The 15,570-nt window shown below is 38.9% G+C and overlaps 1 pseudogene across 1 annotated transcript; it reads left to right on the forward strand.

Moving 5' to 3' along the window:
- The first annotated feature begins 6,031 nt into the window (after positions 1 to 6,031).
- Positions 6,032 to 6,392, forward strand: LOC308427786 (small ribosomal subunit protein uS8-like; annotated as a pseudogene). The gene has a single exon. The product of its transcript is annotated as a small ribosomal subunit protein uS8-like (transcript).
- Positions 6,393 to 15,570: the final 9,178 nt, after the last annotated feature.

The following is a 15,570-nucleotide window of genomic DNA, read 5'->3' on the forward strand; positions in this document are numbered from 1 at the left end:
TAAGCTGCATTTGCAAGGCCCCTAGAGGATGAACTGAAGGGAAGAAATCAGATAGCAGATCCCCCAAGTGGAAACTTCCCAAAGTTCTCTACTTACTGCAGACAGCTAGGTTAAAATGGAAATTCCCCAAGACCCCAAGGGGTTTGGTTGTGGGCTCTACCAAGGAAATGGCTAGCATTTAGAGGTATGATTCTCTCTCTCTCTCTCTCTCTCTCTCTCTCTCTCTCTCTCTCTCTCACACACACACACACACACAAAATGAATCCCAGCAATCCCATAACTCCCTGCAATGTCAGAAGGTTTAGAAGTTTCTGTGATCGTTCTGTGAGTTCCTCTGGGCCCCTAGTTTAACACAGCCTCCTTACCTACCCAGAAGGGAAACAGAATTCATTATTCTGCTCTGTTGCTTTTTTGTTTTGTTTTTACTGGTTATAAGCCCTTACTTCTTTTTATTCTTACTCAAATTTTCTCCTCCCTTTCCTTACTAAAACATCTGAAAAACAAAAACCATTTATGGGTTTGAGTGGTGGTTCAGCAAGTAATGTCATAAATTTAAAATTGGAAAAATAAAAGAACAGACACATCTTAGTCAATATCTGACTCATTTCAACATTTAAAGTTGGTCATCCTAACAAACTTTTTTAAACCAAATACTATTTCTGAAACAATTTCAGAAGGGAGATAAAATGTTAATATTCTGAGAAGATATGGATACCAGTGAATTTTTTCTGTCATTAGAATTCCAGGTCATGATAGTTTGTGGGCAGAAGGCTGCAATGCATTTAGGTTTGTCTTTGGTAACTTTTAACCTGTATTTATTTGCCCTTCCTTATCAATCTCTTTCAGGTGTGGTTTTAATCAATTTTTATTTGGTTCATGATCTAATTACCCTATAGAACCTTCAAAAGCAAGGCACTGACTTGAACCCAGTGTACCAAATGTGATCTTGGAGCCAGTGTCCTGGGTCCCAAGCTTCCCCTTCTTTCTGGCCTCCTACCTTACAATGTGACATTCCTTAAGGGTCCCTCTATAAAGCTGCTTATTGAACATGCACATGGTCATTGGGACCATTGTTCTGGTGGCCATGACTTATTATCTCCTCCTTTTTATGCACTGAACTTATAGAATTTCTCCATATGAGATTCTTGTCACACCCCCTCAGCCTTGTTCCAGTGTGTTGTTATAATTTTTTTTCAGATGCTGTTGTATTTAAGATTCCCACTATGATTTGTCAACTTCAGTGGATTCAAAATCACCTAGGAGACACACATCTGGACATGTCTGTGAGAGACCTTTGGAGAAGTTTAACTCAGGAAAGAAGATCTGCCCTTAGTATGAGTAGCACAATCCCTGGGCTGAGGCCCCAGACAAAATAAAAAGAGAAAAAGGAGGAATCTGGCAGAGACTGCTTTCTGTCACCACAATGAATTACCCTTAAACAGTGAATCCAAATAAAGTCCTTCTTCTTTAAGTCACTTTTGTAAAGAATTTAGAAAGAGCAAAGAAAACCATAATTAATTCACCCAGGGTCATGCTCAGCCCACACAAGCCCTGGTGCAAAAACTTAAAAGGAAGAACATGTTACAATTTCCTTTACAGTTTGCAGTGCCAATCCAATTACCTTTCCTTGTACAAAAATTCAACGTAAAGATTACTATGCCCATTATTCACTAATATTAAAACTATAACATTTTGACCACATTTGCCTAGAAAAGTCACAAAGAGTGATAGTTTTGCTTCCTCCACTGCATCTGACACATGCTTTTGGAGAGAAGCCTGCAGAGCCTCTTAGGCATCTGCTGCAGTTCCTTTCCTGTCCTGGGAAATGGGGAAATGACCTCGCAGAAGAAAATTCACACATCACATTGCTGAAACTCTCTGGCCACTAAAAGTACCACAGAGTTCTCACAATCAAAAAGCTATCATCTGAAATTTCAAGCATTCTTTTATCTAAAGGGGGGGGGGGGCAGATTCTTACAAGTGACAGTATTTTCAGGTTAAAAACTCCTTCTTTGGTTTTCCAAATTCTAAGACAAATCAGCTTAGAAGTTAGGAAGATGGAACAAATGTTAATTGTCCTTCAAGAACTAAGCCTTAAAATTCAACCTTTAGATTTCCATAGTTATTAAGAGCATAGGAATGCCAGCAAGAGAAGAAAAGCTGATACTTGAAGTCCAACAGTTACCATACTAAGTAAGACAGGGACATGTGGTGGAAAATGAGCAATGATATCAGCCACTCTCTGATAAGAGAGGTGATAGATAAATAGACAGGTAGGTAATAAATAGATAGACAGATAGATTACAAATTCTTCAAAAAACTTACCTAACAAACAACAGACTTGAGCACTGAGTCCTGAATTACTGTTTAGTTCTGAACTACTGTTTAGACACTTCATATTTATTAGAAAGAACTAAAGATTACATTATTTCATTGTTATTAAATTATATTTAGTATTATTTCCAGCATTTAAATATTCATTGTAGGCTACAGTGAATTCCTTTAATATCACTTATTAATTTAACCAAATATTTTTCAACAGCTGCAATGTTAAATGCCATCAGCACACTTTGGAACTTAATATTCAGATATAGCGTACTCACCCAGTACCCTTTTATCTCTTGGCACAGGGCCCTTCTTCCCTCTTCATTACATTTCAGTAAAAACTGAAATGCTTTCAATTGACCACACATGACTGGTCCCGGGACCCTCTTCTCCTGAGTATTTTCAGACTGGAAAGGGAAAATAGTTCACTTCTGTTGTGGGGCAGAAATCATGAGATGGAAACACAGAGAAGAGTGATGAAAGACATGGAGAGACAGTAAGGGAAACAGAGGTTCAAGCAACAATTTCCTCTTGCCTAGAGTATACCCACTGCTTACTTTCCCCTGATCCTCCACCTCAGCTGTCATCATGGTTGTCTCCTGTGTTCCTAAGTAGTTCAGACTAGGTTCCAATTCTACACTGAAGTGAGTTTTTCATTGATGTATCAACTTTATCATGGTATAATTAAAATACTGAGCCTATGAAAATAAAAAATCCAACAGTATCAACAGCAACAATGACAGGGAACATGCAAGAATCAGCAGTCCCACAAGGAGCTGTTAAGCATTAAGTAACAGTAGATAGTAGCATCTTCTTACTTGCCTATCTCATTCAAAACCCTCAGCATTATTAAGTATGATTTGAGCTATTCCTCCAGTCCTGTGTCCCTAGTTCCTCTCATAGAGTTATGTGCACAGGAGCAACTCTGAAAATCAGGCAAAGCTCGAGAACACAGGAAGAGATTCGGATAGAAGAGTGCACACTGTGGTGGGTGTAGAGAAAATAACAACCGAACTGAGTACAGGTACTTGGATTAGAAAGAGGAAGGAAGAAAAAGTGTGTTGTGGGCAAAACTAAGGAATACCACTGATGATAGGATAGATTTGCCTGCTTAATACTAAAGAACACTTGTTCAGATAGGCATTACCTGGTTTACACATGTGTCAGAAAGACCCTGAAAGGATCCAGAATATCACAGTGCACCAATATATCCACCAGGGTCATCCCTAGGGAGCCTAACCTCCAACTCAAGCCTACCCTTACTTGCTTGAAACAGAAATGACTGGTGAGCCCTCTTTAGAAGTTAACTGGCAGGCAGGAAAGAGCTGAATGGTTGCTAAGGTTGAGGACCTGCCTACTTTGTCTTGGTTGTCTTTAATAATGGGGTTGAGGATAGACAAAACAATGAATTTATACCTGTTGACATTTCATCTCTGCTCAGTTTCTCTTTTGCTAGTCCAAATGGAAACATGTTTAAAGGCAAAGTGTTAGACAAACATCTGGTACAAGAGCCCTGTGAATGCTTTTATGAAGAGTTGGTCCTTGATCCTTTGGTCACCACACCTCAGAGCTTGATTCATGGGCAAGTAGCAACAGCACTACATATTTAAAATGTAGAGCTGGGCCTTAAATCTGCTGAATAAAACCCACACTAAAGCTTGAGAAGATCAGCCAAACAACATGGAGCCATTCCACTTTCTTGTTAGAAGTGTCATGATGGAAATGTATTTTAGCAATGTGTTTATGAAACAGTTTGAAGAATACCAGGAAACAGGCAAATAGTCTTTGTTTTTCATTACTCAGCACTTTCTCTCCTGATGAGCCTCATTGACCTGAAGAAGAACTTTATCTTTAAAGACAAATGTTTGCGTAAATATGTGGGAGGCACTGCTGACTCATCATGGCCTTGGAAGATGGGCTGAAATATTTTTTTTATGAATTTCTGACTCACAAGGCAAGTAGGAGGACAGGTCATCTGCAGGAATATGGGTCAGCTGCGGAGAGTTTACCTAGAAGAGGGAAAACTCACAAAATGTTGAAAAGACAAGTTAGGGGAGGTGTAGGAAAACAGACATGGAATCAACCAAAGATGAAAAGTTTACCATGCAATGGTGAAGGCCATCTGTATGCACCACAGCAGGTTGAAGCAGAAAATCTCATGAAAAGAAATATGTGTTGATTTAACTGTCTGTGTCTTAGCACTACAGAAAGGGCTAGGTGTAATCAAACTTCACAGTGAGTAGCAGCACTTAATGATAAAGTACCAAGCCTAAAATCCAGAGTTCAACTCCCCAAACCCACATTCTGAAAAGAGAAAACTAATTCTTGCACGTTGTCCTCTGACCTCCATAAACAATGTGGCATGCACATGTGTGTATACAAATCAATACATAGATTTAATATTTTAATATTAATAACAAATGTAACATTATCTTTAAATGTTAACAAAATGTTTATTTTAAATATAATTTTAAGTGATAAATTAATACCTTTAAGGAAAATAAGGAGAAAAAAAGGCATCCAAGCTGAAGAGAAAAATCAAATAAAAATGATATGTTCTTCCATTTGAAGTAAATAAATAAAGAAAAAGGTGTGAGAAAAGAGGAACCACAGGAAAAACACATACTCTCCATGGGACCGACTGGGACCTAACAGAGAGCAGAGGATGAATATCTGATAGACCACAGCTAACAGAGAGTGGAATGTGGCACCAAAACAACACCTAAGAAAGTGAAGGCTGTGTATCACACACATGATCTAACAGAACAGAGGCTGTGTATCACACACATGTCACCTACAGAACAGAGGCTATGTATCACACACATGTCACCTACAGAACAGAGGCTGTGCACCACACACATGACACCTAACAGATCAGAGATAGATAAAATAATGCTTTATTAACTGTACAGTGTTAAAATGCTAATGGACAAAAAACTAACACTGCTGGGAGATATTGGACAATGGAAAAAAACTGTTGAACTAAACCAGCCTGCTTATTTTAATGATGTCCTGATATCACCAAAAAAAAAAAAAAAAAAAAAAAAAAAAAAAAAAAAAAAACTAAGAGAGTTTATGCCTATGTTTACACAGGGAAAAAAAAGCTGTGGGTTCCTTCCAAGTTGATAAAAATTTGACATGACAAATGGAGAACCCTCAAGACTTTGGCCATGGACAAGAAGAAGGAAACTAACAAGATCAACCGGATATGTGATGTATATACAGTGATGTATATGTCTCTGTACACTTAGACAGCTCTGGGACTGGCTGAGACTTACCTGTCTGTATACAGCCAATAACACTTATTGAGCACAAATTTTTTGACATATTACCACATAACATCCTTTAAGATGGCATGAAAAGAAAATTATATGGTAGTTTGATGATGTGATCGAACTAACATCTAAAGAAAGGCAGTGGTCTTTCCTTATTGATCTTCCTGAGGTGGTCTGTGCACCTTGCACATTTCATATGAATGCCTTTACAGAGCCACCTGTTGCTTGTAAGGTTTGTAAATTGCAGAACTGAAGAAGAGAAAGACAACTCTGTCAGGATTCACATTCAGGGATGCCGAGATTCTGGTACCTTCCATCCCAACTCCTTCCTTGATTCTGCTTCAACTACCTAGGAGCTGTTTCCTCCCCATGATTCCGTGCATTTTCCCTCCTTCCCAAATGTCTTTCTGCCATTTTCTCTTGCCGTCACCATGGTGCAAATGAATGGTCTGGCAGATGCTCTCAAGAGCATCAACAACACTGAGAAAAGAGGCAAGGTCCAGGTCCTCATCAGGCCGTGTTCTAAAGTCATCATTTGGTTCTTAACTGTGATAATCAAATACATTGATGATCATTGAAGATCACCGTGAACCTCACAGGAAAGTCGAACAAGTGTGGAGTTATAAGCCCTAGGTTTGATGTTCAACTCAAAGACCTAGAAAAATTGAAGAACAACCTGCTTCCATCACAGCAGTTTGGTTTCATTTTGCTGACAACCTCCGCTGGCATCATGGACCATGAAAAAGCAAGACAAAACATACAGAAGGGAAAATCCTGGGATTCTTTTTTTAAATGTAAAGCATAAATAAAAAGACCCTGTGGACTATGGAAAAAAACTGATTCTTCTAAAGACTTGCTTCTGGGACATTTCCAGAACAGCTAGCTGATCCATTCCACCTTTCAGACTTCAGGACTTCAGCTAAGCTATGAACTTTCTCAGCACATACAGACTATAAAGCAAACAATGTCAGCTGGCCCTCCTTTAACAAACCAACTTTCCTATTTCCCTTTTGACCTCCATAATGGAACTCTTTGTCACCATCCAGCTAGAAGCAAGCAAAGGGAGATAGGTCATCATCACAGTTGGAATGGATGGTTCTGGTTATTTTATAAATTATAGATATGTTGTCATTTTAAGGTATAGTTTGCAAAGGTAGCTTTGGGTGGGGAAGAAACTAGAGAACTCAGACTCAGGGATTTCTACCGTTCCTTTCTTCTCTTTCTTTCTCAAGTACAGGAATCAGGGGTGGAAGAGAAAGGGGAGGATGTAGAGATATCATAGCCATATCTTTCATTGATAGAAATTATTATTGATGCAAAATTATAATTTATGCAAAAATGAAATGATAATTTCTCACATTTGTACATAATTTGCATATATATATGGGATTAAGATTTTTATTGGTATAAATCTGTATATTGTAACATAATTTGAAATTAATATTGTTACTTTTAAATAGGCATTGTGCCTATGCAACTCATTTAAGAATATAAGGCTTTGACCTAATCCTTCTAATAGCTGCTATTACAAACTGTTTAAGTTAGTTCGTAACACAAGGGACAGATTGCAAACTCATAGTTATATTAGATTCTGATTCAATTATAATAAAGGGTTTTCAATCTACTCAAATTAAAAATGGCTAGAGTAGTTAAGGTTTAACAGTTCAGATGCACTTTACATATATAGTCTTCAAAAACATCAGAAATCCACAGAATGTGAAATTTAATGTTATTTCATTATTAAGAATCATTTGACCACAAGAAATTCCTGTTCCTGACAACTTTCCCTTCACGGTTCAAAGAAGAATCGAACATCTTTACCACAGAAAAGATTGCTTATCATGCCAACGTAACCACTGGGCAGAAATTGCCTATGTCATCTGTATTCAATATATGTCCAAAAGGACAAACAAATGTGGGATAGTTGACTGCTAAGCTCTGCCAAGGCAGGCTAAGCTAGTACTTTATTTGCTGGGTCTGCCAGATAGCTCTAGACCAAAAGGCTGTAGGCAGGTTCTCCAACATTGTAAGAAATTAGGGGACTGTCCAGGTAGTCAGCTGACTCCACAGACTGTTTAAGTTTTAGCAACTATGTTTTGTGCTTCTTATATACTCAGGTAATATTAAATTAGTTCTTATATTTTTGATAGAGTTGAAAACTAGAGCTGATAGAGTTAAACTTAAGTTGTTTAGAATTGAGAGATATTATATAGATTTGAAAGTATGTTTTTCAGATGGTAATGCAAACTAAAATCAGAACATAATTGGGTACAGAATTGTAAACTCTTTAAGTTGGGTTAGATGGTAGAGTGCTTTATCTAAATTGACAAATATGATAGAATGGGTGTTAAATATGTATTATATTTTAACATTTGAATAATTGTGAGGATTGTACCCAATTTATTTCTGAGAGACAAGAAGCTTTTAAATTTGACAAAGAGGGAAATATGTCATTGGTTGCCCTGGTGCTGTTTGTATTTTGAGTTAATTTTGCTTCCTTAAGAGGGGCTGTCCCTGATCATGTACTCAGATGATTTCACTGAACCTTCTCCCCAGTCAGACTGACCAAATAAAGCCTAGAGCCAATGAAGGGAAAAGTGGGACTGGAGGACTCAGAGAGTGAGGAGAGAGGGAGAGATGGAGGAAGAGGGGTGGAAGGAAGATGGAGCAAAAATACATGGCCTGGAGAGACTATAGTAACAAGAGATCACATAGCTCAGGAATAGATTGGTATAGTGATAGATCTGCCTAATCTAAGTATGTATATGGTTTTTACATGGGCTTACTGAGGTGAGAAATTATTACAACATAAGACTTTCCTAGATGTGATGTTATCAGCAGGAGGCTGGGCCTTCCAAATGATAAACAATCAAGAAAATCTCTCATTGACTTGGTTGTAGGCAAATATGGTCTGGGAATTCTATTTTCAGGTGCCCTGAAACATGAACTAAGTGGATGACAACAAGTAACATTCTCTGTCAATGTTTGGTCAGTTCATGGCATCATCAATGATGAGGGCTTTGAAACTTTGTCCAGTTTCTATTATTTTATCAATGTATCTGCTGACTGACATGTGATGGTCCCTTTCATGGGATATATCTTTAAATTATGTTGGTTTAATTTCAGTATCCTTTTAATTAGAATACACCAACAGTTGCTGGTCTGTTGCTTGAGGGAATAAATTAGAAGTGAGAACACAGCATGACTATGGACTGGTGAGGATGACTGTGACTGGTGAGGGTGAATCCAGAGCCTTCTCCCATTGATATTCTCCTCTACATGAGGCACAGAGACCTTTAATTGTTCTGTAGAACCACAAAGTAGGGCTTCTGTTGTCCTTCTCCTTACACTACTGTGGGTAAATAACAATTGTGACAGTTCCATTCTGAAGGAGAAAGACCCCCCCATTCAGTGTAGTCCACACATCTGAACAGTCCAGAGGAAGAATGCACAAATTTAGGGAAATAGAATGCTGTTTTTCTGTTAACAGAGCACGCAATACAGGATCCAATAACTAATTTCACCCGCTGTGCTCTACCATGATTCAGACTATTCTGTGATAGTGCTTAAAAAAGAGAGGCCCATTCCTCATGGCTCTTCCATCTGCTAGACAGATGCAGATAAAACAAACAAGTAATTCAATATGTAGCTTGTCATATGATGAAAGAGACTGTAAGCCAACGGAGTAAGGGACATGGGTATGGGTATAGCTTCTCTCTTTTATGCAGGTAAGTCAAGGATCAAACCCTGCAGAGGTGTACAGAAATCAGGGAGCACTTCAGTGTGACATCAGAAGTACTCCTAGTAATAGTGAAGAGGAAGTGCAAAGTCTATGGTGCAAGAGAACATTCCTGGAGTTTCAGGGACATCCAAGGGGATACCAGAGAGCAGCTAAAAGGAATGCATGCTCTGCTTGGTTCAGTGCTGCATTCTCAATACTGTTAGATGGCAACAGCCCTTTAAGGCATAGCAAGCAAAGTGAACTGATCACAATTTCATCCAGGGCAAGAAAGAAAGCAAATAGAGAGAAGACAAACAGAGAGAGAACATTAAATGAAGTGAGAACCCTCAAAGTCCGTCCCCAGTGAGATATTTCCCCCAGGAAGTCTCTATCTCCTAAAAGTTCTGTAACTTTTCCAAACATCACCACCAATTGGAGAGCATGCGTTCAACTATGTGAGTCATTCAAACCACCCCAGGTACAGGTATAGTTCTAGTTACATTTCTATCACTACTGTGAAAGCATACATGACCAAGCAATTTAAGGAGAGGAGGGTTTATTTTAGCACATTCTCCAAGGAACACAGCTGGCATGGTTGGAAATTGTGGTGTCTGGGTCATATGGCATCTGCAGTCTGGAGAGAAATACTGGGGCTCATCCTTCTGCCTGTCTTGTTAGCCCGGGACCCAGGCCCGAGGCATGGTGATTTAGGACACCTAACCCCGCAAGTTAGTATCTCTAGAGACACCTCCACAGACATAGCTTGGTCATCGAGATGATCCTCAAGTCTACCAAATTGACAATGGGACCATATTTAGAGTATTGACCAATGCAAATTTTTCTCACAAATAAAATACTCGACACAGTAGAAAGCACTTAAATGAACTACCATGCTTTGGAGACAAATATGAAAAACAGAAATTATAAGAAAGAAGACACCTGAACACTCCTCAGCTTCAGATGTGCTCCTGGGGAACATTTCTTTTTTATCTTCATTTTTCTTTTGCCTTTAGAGTTTTCATGGTATTTGTGACAATTTCATCAAAAAGGAAAAACAGCCAATAGGAAAATATGGATCTTATTTAAACATGTACAAAAATTCCAATTTCAACACCCAGCATTTGTTGGCCATGTGGTTTTATTTATGTTGCCAAAAGACATAAATTCATTTAATGTGAAATCTGGTAACACTGGGTGTTTCCACTACAAAGGGTGTTGAGCTAGCCTCTGCCTTCCAACTCAAATACCTTTGAAGTTCAGAGGTCCAGAAAAGCTCAGTGATGCTGAAAATTAGAACAACTTATCTAAAGCCAGAATTTGGCAGGAGTTCCTAACTGTGAATGTGGCAGGAGTTTCTGCCTGCAAGACTAATGAAACTGGATGGACAGAAACCAGATGCAGGCTCAGTGATGTTGTGTACCACATAGCAGAGCATCCCTCCTCTCTAAAGGAATGGGATCAGAAGAGGACACCCAATCCTGGTGTCATTCTCCACCAGAGGACCTGGGATGATAGGAAAAAGGAAGTGATATTCTCTCTGGTGCTTCTGCTTTCCTAGGTATACAAATATAAGTTCCTCTTATATCTTTATAATTACACTAAAACTGTAACTACTAGGACATACTGGATTATGTAAAGAGTTGTATTACCTTGGAAATAGTAACTGCCTTTGTAAAAGTTAGGTCTAGATGATTCTTTCTCCAAGCCCCATAACCTCAAATATAAGACTCAGGCTTCTCTCTGAGTAGATCATAACTTATTATAATCCATTTATTCTAGTCTACATTTTGCCATATGGATGGTTACCTGTGCTCAGGTACCATGTGTCTACCTTGTCACATCTTCCCAGGCAAATCTCCCAACCTGGATGCATCCCAGAACTTGTTGTGCCTCCCTGATGCCCCACTTCCTATTTCCTGTCTAAGCTATAGGTTTTTTAATTGACAGGTAATGCACCCATACAATGCACAAACTATTCTCTTTGCATGTCTTAGCATGTTTTTTATCACTGAACAAGAATAACTGAAGCAGAGTAGTTTATTTAAAATGTGGGGAGTGGGGGACAGTTATTTAGCTCACAGCTTTAGAGCTCCAAAACCATGATCTGATTGTGACATCTGTCTCTCCTAAAAGAGCAGAGAGTCAGTCATTAGCTGAGAAAGTCAAGCTTGCTACAGGACCACCCAACCTTACAGGAATGCTAAGCACTAAGAACTGACTGGATCCCTGAAGACAGCATTCATGAAAGTGATGCTCTAGTACTCTAATACCTTTCCAGGATCCCAACTCTTGAAGGTCTCACCAGTTCAAAAGCCATATAGACACAAAGTATCCATCACATGTACCTTTGGGGAAAAAACATATCTAAACACAGTATTGGCTTTTGTCTCTGGTCTCAGAAACAAAGAGACTAGCAATCCTCTTTTGGGGTGGCCTTTTTGTCTTGAGTCTAATGATGTGATAAAGAACAAGAAAGAGATTCCATGTAGCCCTCAGAATGACCTTCTGTTATATTATGCAGTGATGCTGAATAGGACTGTAATATTGGGGTTACAGGGATGGCTCTGTGGTAATGGGCATGTACTGCTATTGTAGAGGACCAGAATTCTGCACCAGCACCATTTTGCATAGCTCACCATTTCTTATGACTCCAACTCCAAGGGATATAGCACCCTTTTCTGGCCTATCTGGGCACCTGGACATATGTTCATATACACACAGAGAGACATATGCATAAATAAAATAAGTTTTGAAAAGAGGACCTCAGTAAAATGGTGAGAATGCCCATGTTTATAGAATTCTAAAAGTTGTTCGTTCACAAAATTTAAAAACAATGAATAAAGTTTCATCCCAGTCTTCTATAAATTTGACCTTTTTTTCTAAAATCTATAAAGCAGACAAAAATCAACAAAATCCCAGAGGAACACTAAGGGATTCTGATGAACACAAAAAAAATGCACATGAAATTGAGTAATGAGATCAGGTTGTGGTGATCCAAGATGTGCAAACAGAGCCAGGTAGGAATCTTAGAGCAGGTGCCAACCATTCGCACCAGGATACCAGGCTGACATCAGGGTCATTAGGGAAAAACCCAGATGTTTTGAACTTTAGAGAAGGAAACAAATAAAACTGAATCCAGGTTTCACATAATGCTTAGCAATCAGTTCCAGATGGGTTAATATGTAAAAGACAAACTTTCAAAAGCCTTAGAATAAACAGAGGAGAGGTTCTGAATGCTAGATTGATGAACCATAAGATGAATTACAGGTTAATATCAAACAGAATGAAAATCAAGGCATCAGCATAAATGGCAACGGTTCAGCCTGAAAGATGAAGCATGTCAAATATATAAAAACAATAAACATATACAACTAAGAATATAGATTCTAAGAATATATATTTAAAGAATATAGAATGCAAATTGAGATAAACACAATTAAAAAAATAAGTGTGTTGTGTGGACTATTGTAATTGAATATTTCAACACATCCCTCAGAGACAAATAAATTAATCATAACAAAATTTAAAATAACCCACCTCTCGTAATTTGATATCTAACACATATACATATTTTAAATTACAGAACACTCACAATTGATTTTGTAACTTTGGAGCTACTGACAGTTGATCTGATAGAAGGAAAAGTAAATTTTTAAAGAGTATATGGGCTCTTGGCTGTCTACTCGACATTAAGGAATTCAGTTGAGGAATTGCCTCCACTAGACTGACCTGTGGGCATATCTGTGGGACATTTTCTCATTTACTATGTTTTGTAAGAGGACCCAGCATGCTATGATTGGTGACACCCTGGGCAAGAGGGCCTAGGATATAAAAGAAAGGTAGATGAATAAGACACAGGGAGTGTTCTTCCATGGTTTCTGTTTCAAGATCCTGCCTTTTCCTCCCCACATTACTGTTTGGCCATAGTGTTTATCAGAGAAACGAAAAGGCAAACAGACAGAGCCATGGAGGGTCAATCCTGCTGCAGTTAGGCGGTCCCACCCATGAGTATACACACAGTACAATCATCAGGCTATTGCAAAGAAACAGGGTAGGAGGTTAAGAAGCTATGAGGGTTGGGAATTGTGTGAGTCTGGAAAGAGTTAGAGGGAAAGCTGTGGATGAATATGTACAAAACTCTCTGTAGACATGTGTTAAGTCCTTAAATAAGAAAAATAAATTATAGCATTGAAAATTACTAAGGTGAAAATTTGACAAAGTGTTAGGCCATATGGAAGCTTAGGTTTAGTAGCAAAATGGTGTATTTAAAGCAAAGAGATGAAAATTTTCAATACTGAGAAATTCATGATGGGAAGGATTGGGCAAAGAGCACCAGTGCAAATCCAGAGACAGCACAGGGAGGAGGGTGATCATCAGAGGGTCAGAGCAGTGCATGGAGGGAGCAGCTGGTGCCCACTGAAGCTCCGCCTCGGAATGAAACGAAGATGAATAGTAACTACTCTTCTCACTCAGGAGCTTGGGTCAGACCTGATGGGATTTAAATGGATGACAGAGAACAGATAGATAAGTTGTAGACAGATGAAAGGTAGATAGATAGATAGATAGATAGATAGATAGATAGATAGATAGATAGATAGATAGATGGATGGATGGATGGATGGATGGATGGATGGATGGATGGATGGATGATGGATGGATGGATGGATGGATGGATAGATAGATATATAGATAGCAGAAAATGGATGATAGATAAATAATAGATTATAAATAGATGATAAGTGATAGATAGTGGATAAAAATGGATGATGGATAAATAACAAATGATTGATGGATGGAGGGATGAATAGATAAGTAAATGATAGATAGATAGATAGATAGATAATAAAATGGATAATAGATAAATAATGGACAATAGAGAGAGAGATGGATGAGAGAGAGAGAACTGAGAGTCAGATAGAAAGATAGATAATGCACTGCTAGAGAGTCAGTGGATTTCAGATCGACATATGCATAGATGGATGGATGAAAGCAGGGGATTGATGTATTTTAAAAACCTACAGCCAAATACAATAAAAAGAGTGATAAAGAAAAAGAACACAAACAAACAAACCATACAATGGCACAGGGAAAATTCTGCATTGTGAATTCGTCTGTGCACCACACGTCATTAAGGAAGGAAAAGTACAGGATTGTGACCCTAAAAGAGCAGTGGGGGGAGCCCATCACTAATTTTTATTAAAAGCACAAAAACAGAGAAATAACAAATTTGAGTACCTGCATGTGTCTACCAAACTGTAGACAACATTATAGGCACAGAGACAGCAGCACATGTCTAGAAAGTCCATACTAAAGGGTCCTCAGGAGAGATGAGAGAAAGAGATAGGAGAGGATCCCTGGAAGCTGACAGGACAGTTAGCCTTGTGTGCACATAAGTCACAAGCAACACCCTGCCTCAAACAAGGCAGAAGGAGATAACCAGGATCCTCTGATTCCCCCCACAGAAGCACCTGCTCAGTATATACACACTCTATAAACACACACACACACACTCACACACACACACAGACAAGCACAGGAACACTATGTCATGCAAACACCCAAACCCAAACAATCAGTACATACACACTCTATAAACACACACCAACACACACACACACACACACAAATAGAAATAAGTCAAATGAATAAAGAGATGATGTAATATGTTTATTTCAGTTAAAGTTATGAAGTAAAAATTACCACCGCCATCACTGCGTGGACCACAGGCTGACACACTTACAGGCAAACGAAAGGAAACAAAAGTGCCAGTGTTGTGCAGGAAACAATCACTGTGAGAACACAAGGCAATCAGCAGACATCTCCATTGATAATGCTTTTAAGTTTCAGAGAGTACAGTAGGGGTGGCAGACAGAAAGTCTACAACAGCAAACACCAGACAGGTGATACAAACCCTGGCTATAGAGGAGACAGGATGGTAACATGACGGTGCCATTTAAGGGAGTAATTAGATCAAACAGGGAAATGGAAAGTACTTTCAGTCAGCAAAGGGAAAGAAAGCTGGAAATGGGTTTAAAAGGTTACAGAGAGCTAAGCTGCTGGGGCAGGACGCCAGCATGAAGCTTAGCAACAGAGGGATCACAGTTGGGAAGGTTGGCAGGCAGGTTGTCAGTCAGGAGCCAGAACCCTGCTTCACCTGTTAGGCAGGCACTGGCATGTGCAGTGACAAGGGACAGAAACACATCTGGCTTCTCCTCGCAACTTCCCATCCATACTTTTGTCCAAAACAGC

Source organism: Micromys minutus (assembly GCF_963924665.1).
Source record: "Micromys minutus genome assembly, chromosome: 12".
NCBI lineage: Eukaryota > Metazoa > Chordata > Mammalia > Rodentia > Muridae > Micromys > Micromys minutus.